The sequence below is a fragment of the Macaca thibetana genome, chromosome 12, assembly GCF_024542745.1.
Source record: "Macaca thibetana thibetana isolate TM-01 chromosome 12, ASM2454274v1, whole genome shotgun sequence".
Taxonomy (NCBI): domain Eukaryota; kingdom Metazoa; phylum Chordata; class Mammalia; order Primates; family Cercopithecidae; genus Macaca; species Macaca thibetana.
The window spans coordinates 127,130,337-127,147,926 of NC_065589.1; the positions used below are offsets into that span (position 1 = coordinate 127,130,337).

The window sequence follows — 17,590 nt, forward strand, 5'->3', positions numbered from 1 at the left end:
CTCCACACTCCCCGTTCCCAGCGTCACCCCTCCACACTCCCCGTTCCCAGCGTCACCCCTCCACACTCCCCGTTCCCAGCGTCACCCCTCCACACTCCCCGTTCCCAGCGTCACCCCTCCACACTCCCTGTTCCCAGCGTCACCCCTCCACATTCCCTGTTCCCAGCGTCACCCCTCCACACTCCCTGTTCCCAGCATCACCCCTCCACACTCCCTGTTCCCAGCGTCACCCCTCCACATTCCCTGTTCCCAGCGTCACCCCTCCACACTCCCCGTTCCCAGCACCACCCCTCCACACTCCCCGTTCCCAGCGTCACCCCTCCACACTCCCCGTTCCCAGCGTCACCCCTCCACACTCCCCGTTCCCAGCGTCACCCCTCCACATTCCCTGTTCCCAGCGTCACCCCTCCACACTCCCTGTTCCCAGCACCACCCCTCCACACTCCCCGTTCCCAGCGTCACCCCTCCACACTCCCCGTTCCCAGCGTCACCCCTCCACACTCCCTGTTCCCAGCACCATGAGCCTGTGGGAATCTCTGCTCAGAAATTCATCTCTGTACTGCTCCTTTCATCTTAGACTCTCAGTGTCTTGTTTCAAGAACACACAGCTTGGAAAGTAGCCAATACCTCAAAGGGAAGTTGCAGACAGGAGTTCTACCTCAATCCCGTGTTTCCTACCTCTCCAAGATCTTACCTTCTTAATGCACGCCACTGTACTGCCCCAGACTTGCATAAGCCTTGGGCTGCTGTGGACCCAGCCCTACCTCCCACACTGTGAATCAGCAGGTGCCCGGAGGTGAGTAGCAAGGCATTTACATGCACTTTCCTGCTTTCTTGGAGTGCAGTCCCTCAAGTCCTGGCTGCCTTGCTCTGGCTCCAATGCCTTCACATGTTTCATTTTATTTTTAATCCAGATTTTATAGCTGTCTGCAGTGAAAGAGTTATTCCAATATACGCTACATGATTACAGCTGGAAGTGTAAGACCACTTACTCTTTCAACATGACACTGTCGTTATGATTGTGTCTCATGCTGGGTATTTTCTTAGATGTGTTCTCATTTAATTCTCTCCCTTTGAAGTCAACTGTATTCCCATTTTCAAGGATAAAAATGTGGCTAATAAATGGAAAAGCTGGGGCTTAAGCCCAATTCTGAGTGATTTGAAACCCTATCTATTTTCAACTAAACCAGACTGCCTCATAACACAGTCATACCAAACTCTGCAGACACAGTCTCATTATTTTGTTTATCAGAATGTCATTTGAGTCTAGTCCCTTTTGATGAAGCCCCTGGCAGACAACCGGAGAATTCACTTTTCACCCTAATGTCCTGTGTCTGTCAAGAAGGAAACCAGAAAGATTTTTTGACTTCCAAGAATATGACACCAAATTTTAAAATGTGTCAGACAGCTCAAGCTGACAAATTGCCAGGGGGAAGAAAACGATGGGGTGCTGCCTTTCCTCAAGAACTTTAAGGTGATTTGGAGTTATTTTGTGTGAAAAGTGCAAAAGAAGTGATGAAAATTACTTAGAACAGCTGTACTTGCCTTGAAGCTCTGAGGATGCTGGAAATTTCAGTGGGTGACTTTTCTGTGTTAATGTAAAGGTGGGAAGCAGCACATTTAATATTGGATGACTTCCAGGGGAATCATCACTTCCAGGTGAATTCGGGAAAATAATTGAGATAAATCAAGTACAGAGGGTGCATAGCACACCTATTATACCTTTCTTTTTTCCAGTGGTCTCCTGATACTCTGCATATTTCAGCAGCTCCTGAGACTTGTTTACTGTAGGTTTTAAGAATCTTCCAGAGTCACCTCTTAAAACATGGCAAAATTAGCAAATGTGGACATCCTATCTGCTATAAGCAGAACGGCTGGATAAAATATAGTTTAGAAATAGTTAGTAGAAGTGGAAAGAAATAGAAATCTTCAGGCAGCATTAAGCAGGGAGGACTACATAGCCAACAGTCTAAGCAGGTGAGCTAATGCCTCTGAGACCCAGACAACTATGAGAAGTGAATACAGACACTAATGGCCAGGGCCAGGGTTTGCCCAACCACAGGAGAATAGAAGAGACGGCCTTGGGCCTGTGCTAGGCAAGGAGCTAACACTAAGAACTCTGCATAAACCTGGTACTAATGCACTATCCATAATGATTATTAACCCTTTATTATGTTCCAGTCATTGTTCTAAGTATTTCACACGTATTAACTCATTTAATTCTTTTTTTTTTTTTTTTTTTTTTTTTTTTTTTGAGATGGAGTCTCGCTCTGTCGCCCAGGCTGGAGTGCAGTGGCCAGATCCCAGCTCACTGCAAGCTCCGCCTCCCGGGTTCACGCCATTCTCCTGCCTCAGCCTCCTGAGTAGCTGGGACTACAGGCGCCGCCACCTCGCCCAGCTAGGTTTTTTTTTTGTATTTTTAGTAGAGACGGGGTTTCACCGTGTTAGCCAGGATGGTCTCGATCTCCTGACCTCATGATCCGCCCGTCTCGGCCTCCCAAAGTGCTGGGATTACAGGCTTGAGCCACCGCGCCCGGCCTAACTCATTTAATTCTTGTAGTAACGATGCATGTATTGGCAGGCTGGCTCTATTTCAAAGAGGCCAAAGTGTGTTTGATGGTTCCATCATCCTAGAAGCTGGTTTCTGTCTCCTGTGACAGCATTGGATTGGACAGGTATCTAGGTCAACAGGATGGTCCTTCTTGAAGTCATCCAGGGACTCTGACTGATGGAAGCTCTGCTGTCCTCAAACTTGTTTTCCAAGATTACTTTGTGAAACTAGACTCTATTTTAGCCATCGGGATGGTGAAAGGAGGTAGAAGATATCTGAATAAGGTTTTTAGGGGCCAGACTGGTGTGGTTCACATTGCTTACACCCATACTCTATTGGCTAAGCTCAGTCGTGGGGCTACAATAAACATCAAAGGAGTCTGGGAAGTGTATTCTAGCTGTGTGCGCTAGAAGAAGAAACAGGTTTAGTGAACAACCAGCAGTCTCTGCTATAAATCTATGAGACAGGTCACATTATCTTCATTATTTTACGTATAGGGAACCTGAGTACAGAGCAGATGACTTCTTGAGGTTACAGAGACATTGGGATTAAAACTCCAACCATCTGGCCCCCAATTCTGCATGCCTCTTTCCTACCTGGGCACCCTGTTGCGTGAAATTGCCTTTCCTCATGGAAGAGGAAATCAGAACTACAGCCACCAGGACCAGGAAAGTGGGAGAAAAATATATAACTGCTCTGGTAGAAAAAGATTCCTATGGAAAAAAAAAATCGAGCTGTGGACTGTGCCATGTGCTACTGACACATGGTGCAAGATTCCAGCTGATTCCCTAGTACATGATGTACGATTCCAAGCTGAGAAATTAATGAGCAAACTGGTTCCTGACTCAAGAAGACCCTCCAATGCTCAGCAGAAGCATACCTAAAATGACGTTGAAGGGCCATGTCCACAACGAGGGCTGATGTGAATAACAGACGGGGAAAGGAAACACAGAGGAGGAACTCACTTGAAGCTGCATAAGGAAATCGACTCGGTGAAAGATCAGATCAAAAGTACGGCTGTAAGGTTCTTTGTTAAGACCGTTCAGCTGGACTAAAATGGCCACTCAGAAAGCAATGTCACACGTGACCCATCCCAAGAGGAAATGGAAGAGAATTTTAATTTGATGCGTAATAAATTTATAATTTTTTAAAAGAACTTTTACCAGCTTCGTCTGAAAGAGACTGACACAGCTCAAAATGAAAAGCATTCTCACAGGCCTCAGCAGTCTCTGGGAAGGAGGCAGCCTGAGAATGCTAAGAACAACAAGTGGGACCGCTCCCCATGGACAGGAAGACTCAGAGGGCAGAGCCAACGCTATGGAGAACCAGGGGCAGGACTGCAGAGATGGGGCCACATCAACTCCAGGATTGACGTGGACCAGTGACGTCCGTACATCTTCAGTCTCCCACCTTTTTTCCTACAAGCTTGTCTGCTGTAATGAATGCATCTCTGCCTCATCATTACACATTAGAAGATAATGAACAGGTCATCTGTCTCTTTATTCCTAGTCTTCTGTTCACGAAGAACAATGACTGAGATGAACCTTAAAAACTGCCTGAGGCCCTTTGTCTGCTCCTGGAGCTGATTTGGGGGACAAGAACCTGGACTTTCAGCCTGAACCTGATCCATGCTGGAATAAAACATTGGAGGAGCAGAGTGTGTTCTACATGTGGGAAGGAGACAGATCACTGGATGCCAGAAGGAGTACCAGGAAAGTCAGTCAGTAGACACGGCCCCCCAGGAAACACACCCCTCCCTCATGAATCTGCTATGCCTTGGGACTCGCATTCACCAATAGAGCATGGTGGGAATGGTGTTGTGCCCATGCTGGGCCTAAGCCTTCCAAAGGTCTAGAGTTTTCTGCTTTGCAATTTTGGAGCCCTGAGTGGTCCTATTAAAAGTCTATCTGCTCTCTAAATTCCTCCTCTCTGGGTAGGGCATCTCTGAAAGAAAGGCAGCAGCCCCAGTCAGGGGCTTATAGATAAAACTCCCATCTCCCTGAGACAGAGCACCAGGGGGAAGGGATGGCTGTGGATGCAGCTTCAGCAGACTTAAATGTTCCTGCCTGCCAGCTCTGAAGAGAGCAGCGGATCTCCCAGCACAGAGCTTGAGCTCTGCTAATGGGCAGACTGCCTCCTCAAGTGGGTCCCTGACCCTGGTGCCTCCTGACTGGAAGATACCTCCCAGCAGGGGTCAACAGACACCTCATACAGGAGAGTTCCAGCTGGCATCTGATGGGTGCCCCTCTGGGACAAAGCTTCCAGAAGAAGGAACAGGCTGCAATCTTTGCTGTTCTGCAGCTCCCACCAGTGATACCCAGGCAAACAGGGTCTGGAGTAGACCACCAGCAAACTCCAGCAGACCTGCAGCAGAGGGACCTGTTAGAAGGAAAACTAACAAACGGAAAGGAATAGCATCAACATCAACAAAAAGGACGTCCATACAAAAACCCCATCCAAAGGTCACCAACATCAAAGACCAAAGATAGATAAATACATGAAGATGAGGAAAAACTAGCACAAAAACACTGAAAATTCCAAAAACCAGAATGCCTCTTCTCCTCCAAAGGATCACAACTCTTTGCCAGCAAGGGAACAAAACTGGATGGAGAATGAGTTTGACAAATTGACAGAAGTAGGCTTCAGAAGGTGGGTAATAACAAAGTCCTCTGAGCTAAAGGAGCATGTTCTAACCCAATGCAAGGAAGCTAGAAAACAGGTTAAAGGAATTGCTCACTAGAATAACCAGTTTCGAGAAGAACATAAATGATCTCATGGTGCTGGAAAACACAGCATGAGAACTTCGTGAAGTATACACAAGTATAAATAGCCAAATCAATAAAGCAGAAGAAAGGATATCAGAGATTGAAGATCAACCTAATGAAATAAATCATGAAGACAAGGTTAGGGAAAAAAGAATGAAAAGGAATGAACAAAGCCTAAAAAAAATGGGAATATGTGAAAAGACCAAATCTGTGTTTGATTGGTGTATCTGAAAGTGATGGGGAGAATGGAACCAAGTTGGAAAACACTTTTCAGGATATTATCCAGAATAACTTCCCCAACCCAGCAAGATAGGCCAACATTCAAATTCAGGAAACACAGAGAACACCACAAAGATACTCCATCAACCCCAAGACACGTAATTGTCAGAGTCACCAAGGTTGAAATGAAGGAAAAAAATGGTAAAAGGAAGTCAGAGAGAAAGGTCAGGTTACCCACAAAGGGAAGCCCATCAGACTAACAGCGTATCTCTCTGCAGAAACCCCACAAGCTAGAAGAGAGTGGGGGCCAATATTCAACATTCTTAAAGGAAAGAATTTTCAACCCAGAATTTCATATCCAGCCAATCTAAGCTTCATAAGCAAAGGAGGAATAAAATCCTTTACAGACAAGAAAATGCTGAGGGATTTTGTCACCACCAGGCCTACCTTACAAGAGCTCCTGAAGGAAGTACTAAATGTGGAAAGGAAAAACCAGTACCAGCCACTGCAAAAACATACTAAATTGTAAAGATCGTCGACACTATGAAGAAACTGCATTAACTAATGGGCAAAATAACCCTCTAGCATCATAATGACAGGATCAAATTCAAACATAACAATATTAACCTTAAATGTAAATGAGCTAAATGCCCCAATTAAAAGACACAGACTGGCAAATTTGATAGTCAAGACCAATTGGTGTGCTGTATTCAGGAGACCCATCTCAAGTGCGAAGACACACATAGGCTCAAAATAAAGGGATGGAGGAATATTTATCAACCAAATGGAAAGCAAAAAATAGCAGGGGTTGCAATCCTAGTCTCTGATAAAACAGACTTTATACCAACAAAAATTGAAAACGACAAAGAAGGGCATTACATAATGGTAAAGGGATCAATGCAACAAGAAGAGCTAACTATCTTAAATATGTGTGCACCCAATACAGGAGCACCCAGATTCATAAAGCAAGTTCTTAGAGACCTGAAAAGAGACTTATAATCCCACACAATAATAGTGGGAGACTTTACCATCCCACTGTCAATATTAGACAGATCAACGAGACAGAAAATTAACAAGGATATTCGGGACTTGAACTCAGCTCTGGACCAAGCAGACCCTAATAGATCAATGAGACAGAAAATTAACAAGGATATTCAGAACTTGAACTCAGCTCTGGACCGAGCAAACCTAATAGACATCTACAGAACTCCCCACCCCAAATAATAGAATATACGTTTTTCTCAGCACCATATCACACTTATTCTAAAATTGACCCCAAATTGGAAGTAAACACTTCTCAGCAAATGTAAAAGAACAAAAATCATAACAAACAGTCTCTCAGACCACAGTGCAATCAAATTAGAACTGAGGATTTAAAAATTCACTCAAAACTGTACAGTTACATGGAAACTGAACAACCTGCTCCTGAATTACTTCTGAGTAAATAATAAAACTAAGGTAGAAATAATTAAGTTATTTGAAACCAAAGAGAACAAAGATACAACGTATCAAAATCTCTGGGAAACAGTTAAAGCAGTGTTTAGAGGGAAATTTATAGCACTAAATGCCCACAGGAGAAAATGGGAAAGATCTAAAATCAACACCCTAACATCACAACTAAAAGAACTAGAGAAGCAAGAGCAAAGAAATTCAAAAGCTAGCAGAAGACAAGAAATAACTAAGATCAGAGCAGAACTGAAGGAGATAGAGACAAGAAAAAAAAACCCTTCAAAAAAATCAATGAATCCAGGAGCTGGTTTTTTGAAAATATTAACGACATAGATAGACTGCTAGCCAGACTAACAAGGAAGAAAGGAGAGAAAAATCAAATAGACAAAATAAAAAATGATGAAGGGGATATCACCACTGATCCCACAGAAATACAAACTACCATCAGAGAATACTATAAATATCTCTATGCAAATAAACTAGAAAATCTAGAAGAAATGGATACATTTCTGGACACATACACCCTCCCAAGACTAAACGAGGAAGAAATAAAATCCCTGAATAGACCAATAACAAGTTCTAAAGTTGAGGCAGTAATTAATAGCCTGCCAACCCAAAAAAGCCCAGGACCAGATGGATTCACAGCCAAATTCTACCAGAGGTACAAAGAGGAGCTGATATCATTCCTTCTGAAACTTTTCAAAACAATAGAAAATGAGGGACTTCTCCCTAACTCATTTTATGAGGCCAGCATCATCCTGATACCAAAACCTGGCAGAGACACACACACACAAAGAAAATTTCAGGCCAATAACCCTGATGAACATTGATGCAAAAATCCTCAATAAAATACTGGCAAACCAAATCCAGCAGCACATCAAAAAGCTTATCCACCACGATCAAGTTGGCTTCATCCCTGGGATGCAAGGGTGGCTCAACATATGCAAATCAATAAATGTAATCCATTACATAAACAGAACCAATGACAAAAACTACATGATTATCTCAATAGATACAGAAAAGGCCTTCGATAAAACTCAACACCCCTTCATGCTAAAAACTCTCAATAAACTGGGTATTGATGGAACGTATCTCAAAATAACAAAACCTGTTTATGACAAACCCACAACCAATATCATACTGAATGTACAAAAGCTGGAAGCATTCCCTTTGAAAGCCAGCACAAGACAAGGATGCCCTCTCTCAACACTCTTATTCAACATAGTATTGGAAGTTCTGGCTGGGGAAGTCAGGCAAGAGAAAGAAGTAAAAGTATGCAAATAGGAAGAGAGGAAGTCAGATTGTCTCTGTTTGCAGATGACATGATTGTATATCTAGAAAATGCCATCATATCAGCCCAAAATCTCCTTAAGCTCATAAGTAACTTCAGTAGTCTCAGGATACAAAATCAATGTGCAAAAATCACAAGCATTCCCATACACCAATAATAGACAGCCAGATCAAGAGTGAACTCCCATTCACAATTGCTACAAAGAGAATAAAATACCTAGGAATCCAACTTACAAAGGATGTGAAGGACCTCTTCAAGGAGAACTATAAACCACTGCTCAAGGAAATAAGAGCGGATACAAACAAATGGAAACATCCCATACTCATGGATAGGAAAAATTAATATCATGGAAATGGCCATAACTGACCAAAGGAATTTATAGATTCAATGCTATCCCCATCAAGCTACCATTGACTTTCTTCACAGAATTAGAAAAAAACTACTTTAAATTTCATATGGAACCAAAAAAAGAGCCTGTATAGCCAAGACAATCCTAAGCAAAAAGAACAAAGCTGGAGGCATCATGCTACCTGACTTCAAACTATATTACAAGGCTATAGTAACTGAAACAGCATGGTACTGGTACCAAAACAGATATATAGACCAATGGAACAGAACAGAGGCCTCAGAAATAATGCCACACATCTACAACCATCTGATCTTTGACAAACCTAACAGAATAAGCAATGGGGAAAGGATTCCCTACTTAATAAATAGTGTTGAGAAAACTGACTAGCCATATGTAGATAACTGAAACTGGACCCCTTCCTTACACCTTATACAAAAATTAACTCAAGATGGATTAAAGACTTAAACATAAGACCTAAAACCATAAAAATCCTAGAAGAAAACCTAGGCAATACCATTCAGGACATAGGCATGGGCAAAGATTTTATGACTAAAACAACAAAAGCAATGGTAACAAAAGCCAAATTTGACAATGAGATCTAATTTAATGACTAACTACTACCAAGGTCACGGCAAAACTCAGAAGCCATCTTGAATAGGGTCCCATCAGCCAAAGGGGAGATTTTAGCTACAATGGATTAAACACATAAAATGGAATTAAATCCATGCATTTGTAACCTCATTGAAAAAACACACATATGTTTAATCTTGCAGAAGAAAAGTAAACCAATTCGTTAGTAGAAAATGAGTAAATAAAGGGAACCAAGCATTTTCCCTGGCTTTCTCATGCAATGCGTGTCACTTGGCAGGCAAAGTTTCTCTTTATAAAGCATTTTAGTTTATAAATCAAGAAGGCATGTGACATCAGAATGCTACTTACCATTGTGTAGCTCCTAATGAATTAGTGGGTCTAAGTGCTGATCATCAGTGGCTGCTGTCATCACTAAAAGAGAGACAAACGCATTATGGGTAACCTAATGGAAAAACACACATTCCTGATCAAGCAGTCTTGCAGAAGAGAAGGAGGAAGAAGGGGAGAAAAAACACCCCAATGTAGTCAGAACTTTAGATCCAAATACCAATTTATGAAAATACGAAGGATAAAAAAGCATATAAAACAACACCCTGGGGATATAATCAGGAAACTCCAAATTGTGAAATATCTGTGGGCAAACAACCTATTTCTTTGACAAATAAGTTGCATGGAACAAAAAGAGATGGAGGCAAAATATCTATAGGCAAAAGAGATTTAGGAAATACATCATCCAATCACAGTACATGGACTTTATTTGGATATTGATATAAACTAATAAATCATTGAGAAAATAACATTTATGAGACAATTAGAGATAGGAACACTGGCTGGCAGTATGACAATATGAAATAATTATTGTTAATTTTTAGGCACAATAGGTTAAAACAATCCTCATGTTCTAAAGACACATATTGAAACATTTCTGAATAAAATTATACAATGTCCTGGATTTTCTTCAAAATAATATGGAAAAATGGGGAAGTGGGTTGGGTAATTGCTGACCCCCAGAGGCAGGGACTAGGGGGACATTATGATATTCTTTTTTTGCATTTGTATGTACTTGAAATTTTCAAAATTAAAATGTAGAAAAATATTTCATGAGGGCCTAAGAACTGCTCGCTCATGCCCTTGTAGGCATCTGGTCTTCAGAATAACTTAGTGTTTCCTGGAAGACCTCCTGGTCTCATTATTTTGTATTTCTAACATAAAATCAGAGGTAATTTGAAATTTTATTTGTAACGGCTTTCTTTGCAAGTGTACTTCTACCTGAGTTGGCTTTTCATGGCTCCAAAACTACTCTCCGGGTTTAGGTAGCGACATCTGGCCATTTTGGATGAGTACACCTATTGGCAGGTGGACAGCTTTCTCCATATGGGCCATACCATTACCATAAATCCATATGCATAAATATGCATGAAATAGGTGCCATATGTTGGTTCACTGCTTACCATTCACCGAGCAGACTTCCCCTGTTCACCCTTCTCACTCTCCTCTAATCTTTCCCTTTTGTCTAATCACTGGAGCTCCTAATTTCATCCTGTGCTATTTTACTCTTTTTTAGTTTTTCTTCTGCTTCTTTGGGGGAACACAAGAGCCCCCCAAAACTAGGGGAAGGAGTGCTGTCAGTCAAGGCATGGGGGTAGCAGTAGGGCCAGTGTGGGCAAGGGGCAGTGGAGGAGGGCAATCTAGATGGTGGGTCAACTCACACAGGAGCCTGGGAGTTTGTGGTGTAGGAATGATTAAACCCCAGTGATTTTGATTTTCTGTTGCTGCATCACAAACTACCCTCAAAAGAAAAACTGAACATTTTATTGGGCGGGGTCTTTCTAACTAAGTTATTCCTCTGCTTCATATAATGTTGGCTGGGGGAAAAATCGTCTGGGGTTTGGGTGGGCTAGAAAGCCTAGGCTGGTCCATCCCCACGTTGGGCCCTTGGTGCGGATGGCTGGAAGGTTAGGCTCAGCTGGGATGCTGGTGAGGCCTGGGCCTTCTCTCCCACTAGGTGGCTTCAACGCCCCTCCTCCTGGCTTTGCCTTCCACGTGGTCTCTGTGTGGCCTGTCACACAGGGTAGGCAGACTTTTTAAAAAAATTATTATTATAGTTTAAGTTCTGGGGTACATGTGCAGAACGTGCAGGTTTGTTACATACGTATACACATGCCATGCTGGTTTGCTATACCCATCAATCTGTCATCTACATTAGGTATTTCTCCTAATGCTATCCCTCCCCTAGTGCCCCACCTCCTGACAGGCCCCAGTGTGAGATGTTTCCCTCCCTGTGTCTATGTGTTCCCATGTTCAATTACTACTTATGAGTGAGAACATGTGATGTTTGGTTTTCTGTTCCTGTGTTAGTTTGCTGAGAATGATGGTTTCCAGCTTCATCCATGTCCCTGCGAAGCACATGAACTCAGCCTTTTTTATGGCTGCATAGTATTCCATAGTGTATATGTGTCACATTTTCTGTATCCAGTCTATCATTGATGGGGATTTGGGTTGGCTCCAAGTCTTTGCTACTGTGAATAGTGCTGCAATAAATATACGTGTGCATATGTCTTTATAGCAGAATGATTTATAAGCCTTTGGGTATATACCCGGTAATGGGATTGCTGGGTCAAATGGTATTTCTGGTTTTAGATCCTCGAGGAATCGCCACACTGTCTTCCACAATGGTTGAACTAATTTATAGTCCCACCAATAGTGTAAAAGCATTCCTATTTCTCCACATCCTCTCCAGCATCTGTTGTTTTCTGACTTTTTAATGAATCGCCATTCTAACTGGTGTAAGATGGTATCTCATTGTGGTTTTGATTTGCATTTCTCTAATGACAAGTGATGATGATTTTTTTTCATGTTTGTTGGTTGCACAAATTTTTTTTGAGAAGTGTCTGTTCATATCCTTTGCCCACTTTTTGATGGGCTTGTTTGTTTTTTCTTGTAAATTTGTTTTATTTCCTTATAGATTCTGGATATTAGCCCTTTGTCAGATTAATAGATTGCAAAAATTTACTTCCATTTTGTAGCTTTCCTGTTCACTCTAATGATAGTTTCTTTTGCTGTGCAGAAGCTCAGTCATTTCTCCCAGGGGTTCTGGTTTCTCTTAATAAAATACAGTATTTCAGGATCACAATCTCAGCTCTAGAGCTCCTCCTCACTTCTGAGTTCATCGTTATTTTCCTAGGACATTTTAGTCAACAAAACTAGGAAATATGTGTATTTCTGTGTTTTTAAAGGAAATGTAACATATCATGAGTTTATGCTAATACTTCTAATCCAAATTCATAATTATAAGGCTTTCATTTAACCCTTTCAGTCTTACATCTGTATTTTTTTCCTCTTACAGTGAATCCCAGTTCTCAATAATACACAAACTGATAGAATTGGAGAATCACGTAATTATTCCCAGACTCTGTTCTTATAGCCACAACATACCCACAACAATTTAGAATAGCAAATACCAGCACTCCTCCAACAATATGATTAGTGTAAAGAACTTAAGTTTTGCTTTTTGTTTTGCAAATAGACTTTGTATCTAAGAATATATTCCATTAGGGATATACAAATTACTGTGTTTTAAAGCCACTTGGAATATTTCTTTCTGTGTGGTTATGCAACCAACTGGATATATTTAAAAGTTTCTTTGATTCATCTTATTTTTGAGTTTTAAAGACCATTTTAATTTAAATTTGCTTTATAATTGTGTAAAATAATTTTGTGGTGCTAAAATCAAATTTATAAAAACAAGCTCTTAAAAAAGTATAGCTTTTATCCTTGTCCTCCCTATTCTATCCCTTCCATAGGTAAGCTATCCTCCCATTATTTGTGGTTTGTGTAATACAGAGAGGTATGTAGAACCATATCTCCCCTTCTCAGCTAAATGGCAGCACAGTATACCCACTTTTCTCTATCTTGCATTATTGTTATTTCACACACATACTGGACATAACCATGTAGACGTCAATAGATATATTCCTCATTACTTTTTTTGTAGCTACATGGTATGCCAATGTGGAGATATATCATAGTATAGTCAACCTTATGTATGGATGTTTAGGTAGTTGCTAGTTTTTGCTGTTACAGAGTCCTGCATAAGCAGCCTTTTGTCTATGTCTTTTTTTTTTTTTTTTTTTTTTTCTGAGACAAGGTCTGGCTCTGTCACCCAATCTGGTGTGCAGCAGCATGATCTTGGCTCACTGCAACCTCCATCTCCTGGGCTCAAGCCATCCTTTCACCTCTGCCTCCCAAGTAGCTGGGACCACAGGCATGCACCACCACACTTGGATAATGTTTGTATTTTTTGTAGAGATGGAGTTTCACCATGTTGCCCAGGCTGGTCTCAAATTCCTGAGCTCAAGTGGACCACCGCCTTGTCCCCCCAAAATGCTGGACTTACTGGCGTGAGCCAGCATTTCCGTCTATGGAAATCCATGCCCAGCCATCTAAGTTTCTTAGAACTTCTGTCAGTGTAACTGTGGGATACATTCATGTAATTCTAATTGCTGCGGAGAAGGATGAAGACATGTACAATTTTTCTAGGCATTGCTGAATTCCACTCCTGATATCTGGTCTGAAAAAAGTGGATTCTATTTTATCTTTTCCTCACTGATTTGAGGTGGTATACATCAGATTCATCAGATTATTGCTACTAACAATATACAAGAGTGCCTATCTCCCCATAGCCTGGCCAAAAGAGTACACTGTTAAAACTAGGACTTTGCCAATCTGGTGGGTTAAAAATGGAATCTTCATGTAGTTTTCATATGGATTTCTTTTATATCAGCAGCTATGAGCATCTTTTCATGTGGTGTAGAACCATTTGCACTTATTTTTCTATGAATGAAACATTACTCTGATCTTTCCATAGGGCTCTAGGTTATTTTCTTCTGTAGTATTAGAAGCTCTTTGGATATTAAGAATATAAACGCTTTCTCTGCAATATAAGTTGCAAATATCTTTTCCTAGTTTGTCATTACTTCGTTTTATGGTGTTTTTATTATTCAAACATATCAAATTTTATTCTGTTTCTGAATTTTAAATTTATGCCAAATTATATAGGAATTTCATCTGTGTTTTCTTTTACGGTACATGTGATTCCATTTTTTTTACATTGAAATCTCTTATCCTTTTGTAATTGACATGATACATGAAAAAAGAATCCAATTTCTTCTTTTTTTCCATAGGGTCACTCAGTTATTCAGTTTTTTTAAGTGTTTCTTTTCCCCTGATGATTTGAAATCCCACTTTCCTGTTATAGTAAACTTTTAAACGTAAGTGTATCTGTTTCTGGATATTCTGTTCTATTAATCTGTCTGCTCTTTATGGATCTATGTCACACTGCTTTACTTATAGGCTTTATTGCATATTGAATGTCTCACAGAACCCCATATCCTTGCTCCAAACAATCTTTATAGGCAAATTGTCTTGATCTAGAAAAAAAAGTTATGGCTATTACTGTACTGGGATTTTAAAAGTTAGGATAATGTTAGCTTGTCTATCCAAAAATATAGTGCCTTTCCATGTCTTCAAATCTATTTTTACGTCTTTTTAAAGTATGCATAGTTTTCCTCATATGGATTTTGATCATTTCTTGCTGCATCTATGTCTTTGTATTTTTGCTATGTCTATTTTTGTAAATGGGCTCTTCTCTTCCATTATATTTTCATATATGTGTGTGTGTGTGCACAGTACTCTATATATATATATATAAAATTTGTTTCTCAGCCTTTAGGCCAAGATCAAGGGCAGAATATACTTATTCATATGTGTATTTTATGAATGAATATTAATATAATTTAATATATAAACTGCATATATGTATAGACAAATATATATGTGTACATATATATACACACATACATACTTGTATGTATGTGTGTATATACTCATTCTATAAACTGATATTTTCTTTGTATAAATTTAAGTGGTACAAGTGCAATTTTGTTACATGGATATATTACTGTATTAGGATATTCTTGCATTGCTATAAAGAAATACCTGAGGCTGGGTAATTTATAAAGAAAAGAGGTTTAATTGGCTCACAGTTCTGCTGGCTGTACAAGAAGCACTGGGCTGGCTGGCATCTGCTGCTACTGAGAGCCTCAGGAGGCTTCCAACCATGGCAGAAGGAAAAGGGGGAGCAGGTGCATCACATGGTGAAAGCAGGAGCAAGAGAGGGGGAGAAGGTGCCATGCTCTTTTAAACAACCAGGTTTCGTATGAATTACTAGAGTGAGAACTCGCTCATTACCAAGGGGAGAGTGCTAAGCCATTCAAGAGGGATCCAGTCCCATGACCCAAACACCTCCTACCAGGCCCCACTTCCAACATTGGGGACTACATTTCAATGTGAGATTTGGAGGTGACAAACATACAAACTGTATCATTCAGCCCCAAGTCCCCCAAATTTCACATCTTTCTCACATTGCAAAATATAATCATTCCTTCACAATAGTCACCAAAAACATTAACTCAAAAACCCCAATTCCCAAGTCCCAAGTCCAAAGTACCATCTGGGAATGAGTTCCTGCCATTTATGATTCTGTAATATCAAAAGATGTTATTTACTTCCAAGACACAATTGTGGCACAGGCATTGAGTAAACATTCCCATTCCAAAAGGGAGAAACTACCCAAAACAAAGGGACTAGAGACCCCACACAAGTCTGAAACCCAGCAGGGCAGTCATTACATCTCAAAGCTCCAAAATAACCTCCTTTGACTCCACGTCTTGTATTCAGGACACACTGGTGCAAGGGATGGGTTCCCAAGGCCTTAGGCAGCACATTCTGACATGGCTTTGCAGGTACAGCTGCTTTCACAAGTTGGAGTTAAGTGCCTGCAGCTTTTCTAGATGTAGGGGACAAGCTGCCAGTGAACCACCATTCTGGAGCATGGAAGGCAGTAGCCTCCTTCCCACAGATGCACTAGGCAGTGCCCTGGTGGGGACTCTGTGTGAGGGCTCCAACCCCATATTTCCCCTTGGCACTGCTGTAACAGGGCTTTCCGTGGGGGCCCTGCCACTGTAGCAGGCATCTGCCTGGGCACCCAGACTTTCCCATACATCCTCTGAAATCTAGGGGCAAGATGTCAACCACCCTTCACTGTTACATTCCTCCCATCTTCCAACTTAACACCACATGGAATCCACCAAGGTTTATGGCTTGTGCCCGCCAGAGTAGCCTGAGCTGTGTCTGGGGCCCTTTCAGCCAAGGCTGGAGTTGGAGCTGCTGGGATGGAGGGAACAGTGTCTCAAGGCTGGGCCTGGCTCTCAAAAACATTTTTTCCTTCTCGGCCTCTGAGCCTGGGATGGGAGGAGCTGTCCCACAGACTTCTGAAATACCTTTGAAGCCTTTTTCCCATTGTCCAGGATATTAGCACGTGCCTCCCTTTTAGTTAGGCTACTCTCTAGCAAGTGTTTGCTCCACAGCCTGCTGGAATTCCTCTCTTGAAAATGCTTTTTCTTTCTCTGACACATGGCTAGGCTCCAAATTTTCCAAACTCTTATGCTCTCCTTTTCCTTTTCCAAGTAAGTTCCAAGGTTAAGTCATTTCTTTGCTCCTGTACCTGATATAAGCTCTTAGAAGCAGCCAGGCCACATCCTGAATGCTTTGCTGCTTAGAAATTTCCTCCACCAGATACCCTAAGCCATCACTCTTAAGTTCAAATTTCCACAGATCCCTACGGCTTGAACACAATGCAGCCAGATTCTCTGCCAGGTTGTAACATGGGTGACCTTTATGCCGGTTCCCAGTAACTTCCTCATTTCCATCTGAGACCTTGTCAGCCTGGCCTTCACTGTCCATATTTCTATCAGCATTTTGCTTACAACCATTTAACCAGTCTCTAAGATGTTCCAACTTCCCCTCATCTTCCTATCTTCATCAGAGCCCTCCAAAGTCTTCCAACCTCTTCCTGCTATGCAGTTCCAAAGCTGACTCCACATTTTCAGGTATCTTTACAGCAACGTCCCAGTTTTGGTGCCAATTTTCTATATTAGGCTTTACTTGCATTGCTATAAAGAAATACTGAGGCTAGGTAATTTATAAAGAGATTGAACTGGCCCACAGTTCTACAGGCTGTACAAGAAACATGGTGCTCATATCTGCTGCTGATGAGGGCCTCAGGAAGCTTCCAATCATTGCAAAGTGAGCGCAGGTTCATCACATGGTGAGAGCAGAAGCATGAAAAAGACAGAGGAGGGGTTGGGCACAGTGGCTTATGCCTGTAATCCCAGCACTTTAGGATGCCAAGGCAGGTAGATCACCTGAGGTCAGGAGTTTTGAGACTGGCCTGGCCAACATGGTGAAACCCTGCCTCTACTAAAAATACAAAAATTAGCTGGGCATGGTGGCGTGCACCTGTAGTCCCAGCTACT

The 17,590-nt window shown here is 41.5% G+C and overlaps 1 long non-coding RNA gene across 2 annotated transcripts in view; it reads right to left on the reverse strand.

Annotated features, from left to right (window-relative positions):
* The window catches only part of LOC126932732 (uncharacterized), a 36,376-nt gene that overhangs the window by 13,708 nt on the left and 5,078 nt on the right, over nt 1-17,590 (reverse strand). For both annotated transcript variants that reach the window (XR_007718296.1, XR_007718295.1), the window contains exon 3: nt 9,564-9,626. This is a non-coding gene — a long non-coding RNA (uncharacterized LOC126932732). The remainder of the gene's footprint in view (nt 1-9,563; nt 9,627-17,590) is intronic.